Genomic DNA, 6,705 nt, shown 5'->3' on the forward strand with positions numbered 1-6,705 from the left:
TCACCGTCCCTGGACGTGGCACTCAATGCCATGGTTTAGTTGAAGAGGAGATGTTAGATTAGGCCATAGGTTGGACCTGATGATCTCAAAGGTCTTTTCCAACCTAGTTCATTCTGTGAGTCTGTGCTGGTTTCAGCTGAGGGCTCAGCTTTTGCTAACTCACCCTGACAGCACAGCCACCTGGCTGCCTTGCTCAGGTCTGCTGGCTTTCTTCTCATTTAAGGGCTCGTTCAAGATATCAGGGTAGGCACAGCAAACCACGGTCTTGGCATATTTTCACACCCAGCTCTTTCTCTATGGACTGTGAAGGATCATTCCTGGAGGTGAAAGCTGTGTTGGAAGACACAGTTGGCTGATGGATCCTATCAATCGCTGTTAGATTACTTTTCAAAAAAGAAGGCATCCTATGTCTGCTGGAGTAAAAAAATGCAAATCCTATTAGTGTGAGAGTGTGTTAGCTCATAATTGATGTATTTGACATATTAGTGTGCTAATTTATGTAAACTGGGTAGACTGTGAAAGACGATCATGAAAAAGGAAAGCAGGCTATTTTTAATTAACATCTTCCAAATAGGTATGTAGCGGGTCTAAAAATGGAGGGGGAATTCTATTGAGATGTTCTAACACTTATGTTTCAAAAAGATTTTTTTTTCCCTTCCTACTCTTGGAATGAGCCCACATATAATGTACAGGAAGGCAGAAATGAAAAAAAAATATCATGCATCATTCTGTTCTTTAACAGTCTTTTTGACCCTTGAGATTTTGAAAAGGTAAAGATTGAAATTAAATAACAAACATTTCTGCCTTAGCTGGTAAATCTACAGATTTTCGTGCTATTTCCATATAATAGGTAAAATTCTCTTAAATCCTTCCAACCCGCTTTCCTCGGTGATTAGAATACCTGACTGTGCCAATAATATATTTGCTGAATCTTCTCTTTTCTTGCTCTCCTTTGAATGAAATTCACCCCCTAGGAAGTAAATTGTTAGTGAATGAAATGGGATTTTTAGGAATACATTTATGATTTCAAGCGCTTTCCCCCATCCTCATGTAGCCGCAGGCCCACTTTCCACACGGGGTTGCTTTTGAAATTGTTTACTCTGAGTGCCCAGTAATTGGCACAATTAATCAAACGGTGTGACTGATTGCTTTAGTCAGGTGTTGTTGCCTGATTGATCAGCTGGGGTTTTCTGACACTACACAGCACGAGCTACACACTTCCCTCACCTGCACAGTCAGGGGGGCAGATACTCCTTTGAAAAATGCTTCAGTACCTGTGTTTGGGAAGTAACACGTCGAAGCAAATAATACCTTTGCATAGAAAAAGACTATTTCTAAAGTAAAAAAGGCTGCTCAGTGATGCCATTTGGGAAATGGGAGTGAAAAGGCACTGGTTTAAGGCATGCATGTTTGTATCAGGATATGGTACCCCCATACCATGGGGAGAGAGGAAAAAAATTCAGCATCGATGCCAGGGAACAAAAGGATGTTATCTGTGCAAAATTTCAGCTCCTACTGTTAATTTCTGGGGAGAGAAATGTTTCCTGTAACTATGACTCAGATTTCTGTGAATCAATAGAGCCTCTGAGGGTCAGAGGAAGTCAGTATATTTCAGAGGTGAAAGGTGCTAAAGTCTGTGGCTGACTGGAGCCCAATTTTTCTTCTGGATATTTTTCCTTTTTTTTTTTTTCCTTCTTTTTTTGATAAAAAGCTCAGATGGTTCTGCAGTGTAAAGTACAGTTGAATCACTGAGGATTACCTCCCAGAAAGATATACCCCTTTTTCCCCCCCTTTTTTTCAACTTATATGGCTGTAGAAGTTGCTAAAGACAGTCAGAAACTCCCACCCTCCCTCTTTCCCCAGTGCAAGTGTGCCTTCGGCCTGCTTAGATCATAGACAAAAATGAAGAAGCAAGTTGCATCTGGAAGGAAACACTGAGGGTGCAATACAAAATATGAACAGTTAGAAACTGCAGTGATTTATTTTCATTTTTATCAACCATGTCTGCTGAGACTTGAGGGAGAACTATGAGAGTAAAAGAGACAGTTCTTGATAACAGTCAGGCTGGCCAAATACCTAATAGCTCACTAGAAAGGTAAATATATGAATTTTTTTTAATATAGAACTCTGTTCACAGAACTCGAGCTGTTTCTCAGGCATCCTGTAGCATCCAGATACCATAGGACAGATAAATGAAAGTGGCATACACTGGTTAAATGTTAAATAATCTCACCAGCCTTATGGGTACGTTTACTGCTTCCCTTCTGGAAAAAAAAACCCCACACAAACCAACTCAGTGCCTCTCCATACCCGATTTCAGTGAACACTGCACAGTGCTGATGGAACAAAATATCAGACAAAAATCTTTCCTATGCTTATTTATGAGGAAAAGATTCAATGTCAAAGGCAGGTTTCTGACTATTTTAAAAAGGGAAATGACCTTTTGCAGAATAGTTCACTGCTTCTCCTGCACTGAGAGACTAATAAGTGTCTGGAAGCTGATCAGGTTGCACATCTGAAGTGTGTCAATCATTCTTGTTATGAAAAGACAGATTTTGAAAAAACCTGACAACTTGTTTGTTAGGGGGGCTGTGGGACACACTTTTAAAAGTCACAGGGCCCGTACCTATCAAACTGAAATCGAAGATAAATTTGCACTTGAACACCTAAGTGCCAACCCTTGTACATTATTCTAGCCACCCTTTGCACTTGTTTTTGTTATTGTTTTATCCATTGCTGTCATTGAAATGAAAGGGCTTTAGGTGAGAATACATTTAAGAAGGAACCACACTTTATTTTCATCAGAGCATTTGTCACTGAAAAATAGCTTTGCTTCAAAAACTTCATGGACCAGGATGACTTCTTCTTAGGCTGGGCTTTTTTTATAAAACTCCTTTCATGCCATGTTTATCCAGACTTGCTGAGGCCTGTAAAGCTTCATATAAATCTGGGTTTATACTGCAAGTAGAAATAAATGCTAATTTATAGCTTTTTTCCCTCAGACAGGCAAAGTTGGTAGATCTGACAGAATGTTGCTTAGGGGTTTTCAGGGGTAAGGGAAGAATTTACCACAAACCTTAAATCAAGTCCACGTAAGCTACCAGCAGGAACACTTATAGTAACATTTGAAACCACAAAACATCTTGATTTCTATTTTTCTCTGATAATCAAGGGTGGTATATGGTAATTAATACTCATTTAGTTATGATGATACATTCATTAAATCGCTGATTAAAGCAACCACCAGTGTTTTAATTCATCAGGTCATTAAATAAAGGTAAAGCTCTAGCACTGTAACTAACACAAGCTTCAAGGGGTTGATGAGATACCTGAGAAGCTCTTGAAACTGTGTGTTTGATGTGGAGTCTTCCTTGTAGGTGGTGCTCTTAAAATGCAAGAGGATTTTCTTTAAACCATTTTTGTCTTCTAGGGCTGTGTCCTATAATGCCTTGAAATACTTTATCATGTTCCTGCATATTGTGCATCAGAAAATAATTCCTGCCCAGCTTTTACAGTAAATCTAGTGAGTAGAGACAGGACCCTGCATCATAAGACCATGTTATGCACCTCACTGTCAGGCCCCTCTGCTCTAAATTCTCTGCTTCACTGTGATTCTGCCAGGCTCATTCAGAAAGAACCAAAGTCCCTTAAGCCTGCTCTGACAGGTACTCACTGCAGCCCAGAGTTTGTCATAGATCAAGAAAAAATTAGGATGCCTTCCAAGTAGATGCTTAGGACAGATCCCAAAGGAAAAATGAGAGATATTTGTAATGCAATGTGGTCTTGTCATGTATTCATGCTGTAATGGAGGAGCTGGGCTTTGATGATCCTTGTGGGTCCTTTCCAACTCAGGATATTCTGTAATGCCATAAATGACCTTTGATGAATTCTGGGAAAAGGTGGCAGAGATCCACACGTGTCAGTTTGATGTGTGTGAAGGGAACTTGCTGGGGGAGTGAAGGACTCCCTGGTCAGACAGCTGCTCTGTGTTGCAGGAGCTCCACAAATGCGAAGGTCAGGGCTTTCACTTACTCCTTGCTATAGGGCTGTCCTGGTAACTGGGAAGATGTTTCAGCTTCTGCTGTGCCAAGAGGGTTTTTTCCGGGTTTCTGGAATGCAAACAAGAGAGGGGAAAAAAAATTTAGTTCAAACCACCAAAATCACAGTATCTGATTCAGAAAAAGCTGTGTTTGACTCCAGAATGTGTTGCCCATTTGAGCACTTTTTTGCCAATTTTTACTTTTAAAATTTTTCTCAAGTGCTTGTGTGTTTTTCATCCAAATAAATGAAACTCCAATTTGTGAGATATTCTGCTGAATACTTCCTTCCTTTCCCCCTGGGCTCATGGAGAGGGTTACAGAGCTCTGAGGAAGCCTTTTGACCGAGGGTGAACCTTTGAGCAGAGGATTGGGGCTTGAAGGATGTCTGGAGCTTCTGAAACACCCTTGCATCAGTATCTTTCTCTAACTGACCTCTTGCAAACACAAATTACCCTGTTTCTTTCTCCATGAGTACATAAAAGTTATCTCATTGTCTCTCCTTTCACAGCTTTGCTGGTTTATTAATAGACACGCTGCTTTTATTGTTTAGATTCTAGAAACAAATAAGGTTGCCTTTGTTTTCATAGATCCTCTTCTTTTTTTCCTCTGCTCTGTATTTTTTTTTCACTCCTATTCAGTAAAGAAAAAATTTCTTTTGCTCGTCCTTCGTGTCCTACCTTCTTGTGTTCTTAAGAAATGCTTTTTATGATTGTCCAGGTTTCATCCATTGAAAAAGCCTGGAGCCAATCTTTGCTTGTTAGCTTTACTCACGGTGTGCATTCTTTCCCTGTGTGGGTGTGGGCTTTCCTTGCAAGGTGCTATTCTACTGCCTGTCTCTAACACACTTCTCAACAGCTGCTAGAAAGCACCTTTTTAAAATTTTTTTTAAACAATAATAAGACCTAATTATCACTTTCTGGAGGATTAGTTTCTACTTACAAACTGGAATCTTCCAAAGCATCGGTCCTTTGTTAAAAATGTTCAGTAATACTAGAGCCCCATAACTTAAAGAGGATGCAATCCTTGAATTCTCTTGGCTTGTATTTTCCTCTACTTCAACAGCCAGACCAGAATGCTTTAATATCTTGGTACTTTATTGAAGGTTTAATTCCAGAAATGTTTCTCCCTTCTTCCAGCTATTGTTCACTCTAACTCTTTGATTCTGATAGTGTTGTCCTGAGGCTAAAATGCTACCAGAATTTTATACCTTTTTTCTTTCTTTTTAAATATCTTTAATCTTTAGCTTTGCTGATGCCATTCTCCTTTTAATGTCTAAATATTTGTAAATTAGTGGAATACTGGAGAAGAAAGATGCATAAAATACAGTCCTAAGGACAAAAATCATGGACTGTTTCAGTTCAATTTACCTGATAAACAAGAGGTTCCCAGCCTAAAGTTTGATCTACAGCGCTCAAATACCGGTGAAATTTTAATTTCCTGAAGAAATTCACATCTTTGTCTTTCAGATAACCTCTCTTCATCCTAAACCTGAGTACTGAAGGAAATTTAGCTATGCTTAACCCCTTGCATACCAATTTCAGACAATGCTCCAAACATTATCAGAGTGGGGAGTACCCAAGAGAGGTCTGCGTCCTTCACTGGTAGCATTGAGCAGGTCTCCAATGTCCCTAGCTTCTTATAAATGAACATATGAATAGCATTTGCCTTTTGGATTTCTAAATTTAGGCTTTTTGCCAGTATCTACACGGGACCTGAATTTCTCCTTCACTTTCTGAATTAATCCCCATCAAGTGTGGCAAATCTTTGCTCAAGGGCCCATTTCAGTACAAAATAAGCACATCCCTCTCTGGCTTTGGCCACTTTGAAATCAAGCTTTTGTTGACTGAATGTCCAAATTATAAGAAAATCAAAAATATGCCATGTATAAGCTGGGCAGGGCTTTGAAACACAGATTCATTATTGTCCAATTTAGCAGCGCTCTTAGAAAACAGCTTTGTAATTGTTCGGTTTAAAGGACATTCCCACAAGACTGTGATAGAGTTCATCTTGCCTAAATGACTTAGAAAATCTGAAAACTATCCCAAGAATCTACTTTTAGCCTCTACTTTATCTCTTTAAGGAAGAGTGAGATGGTGGCCCATTACTCTAAGAAATGGCACGACACCTAGATCCAAAGTTGCTCTAAAGTTTAATGCCCCAGACTTATTTTTATTACACTTACAACCCTATTTTGTTTGAATTGATCTTTGTTACAGCTCTGGTTGTGGTACCAAGGATGCATCCTAATTTACACCGGTGTGAGTGAGAGTGTGGTGTGTGACAAACCAGATTCTGAGGCAGTCTCCTAATTTTGGAAAGACTGTTTTCATCGTGGTGGTCGAACGGAGAAGGCGTTTAAGTACTTTGGGGTTTTGTTTTGGTTCCTCAAAGTGTTTGGGGTTTTTGTTTTTTTTTTTGTCTGGGGACATCATCTTAAGCTAAGGTGAATAGCTTGTGTTTGCAGATGGCCCGGATTAACTTGCAGGGCTGCAGGGTGGGATGTGGGGGGAAGACACAACAGGGGAGGTGTATCCCTGGCATCCCTGGGCCTGAGTATCTTGTGGGACAGGATGAGTTCTCCATCCCTTGCAGGTTCAGCCCTGCACCTTGAACATTTGAAGAGCTGACCACCCGCTTAACCTGTCTCCTGAGAACAGCCATAGGG

General features: G+C 40.0%; 1 long non-coding RNA gene across 1 annotated transcript in view; it reads right to left on the bottom strand.

Annotated features, from left to right (window-relative positions):
* Nucleotides 1-1,957: 1,957 nt before the first annotated feature.
* The window catches only part of LOC108444686, a 6,068-nt gene continuing 1,320 nt past the window's right edge, over nucleotides 1,958-6,705 (bottom strand). Inside the window, exon 2 of the long non-coding RNA XR_001859316.1 lies at nucleotides 1,958-4,109. This is a non-coding gene — a long non-coding RNA (uncharacterized LOC108444686). The remainder of the gene's footprint in view (nucleotides 4,110-6,705) is intronic.

Source organism: Corvus brachyrhynchos, unplaced genomic scaffold (assembly GCF_000691975.1).
Source record: "Corvus brachyrhynchos isolate BGI_N302 unplaced genomic scaffold, ASM69197v1 scaffold191, whole genome shotgun sequence".
NCBI lineage: Eukaryota > Metazoa > Chordata > Aves > Passeriformes > Corvidae > Corvus > Corvus brachyrhynchos.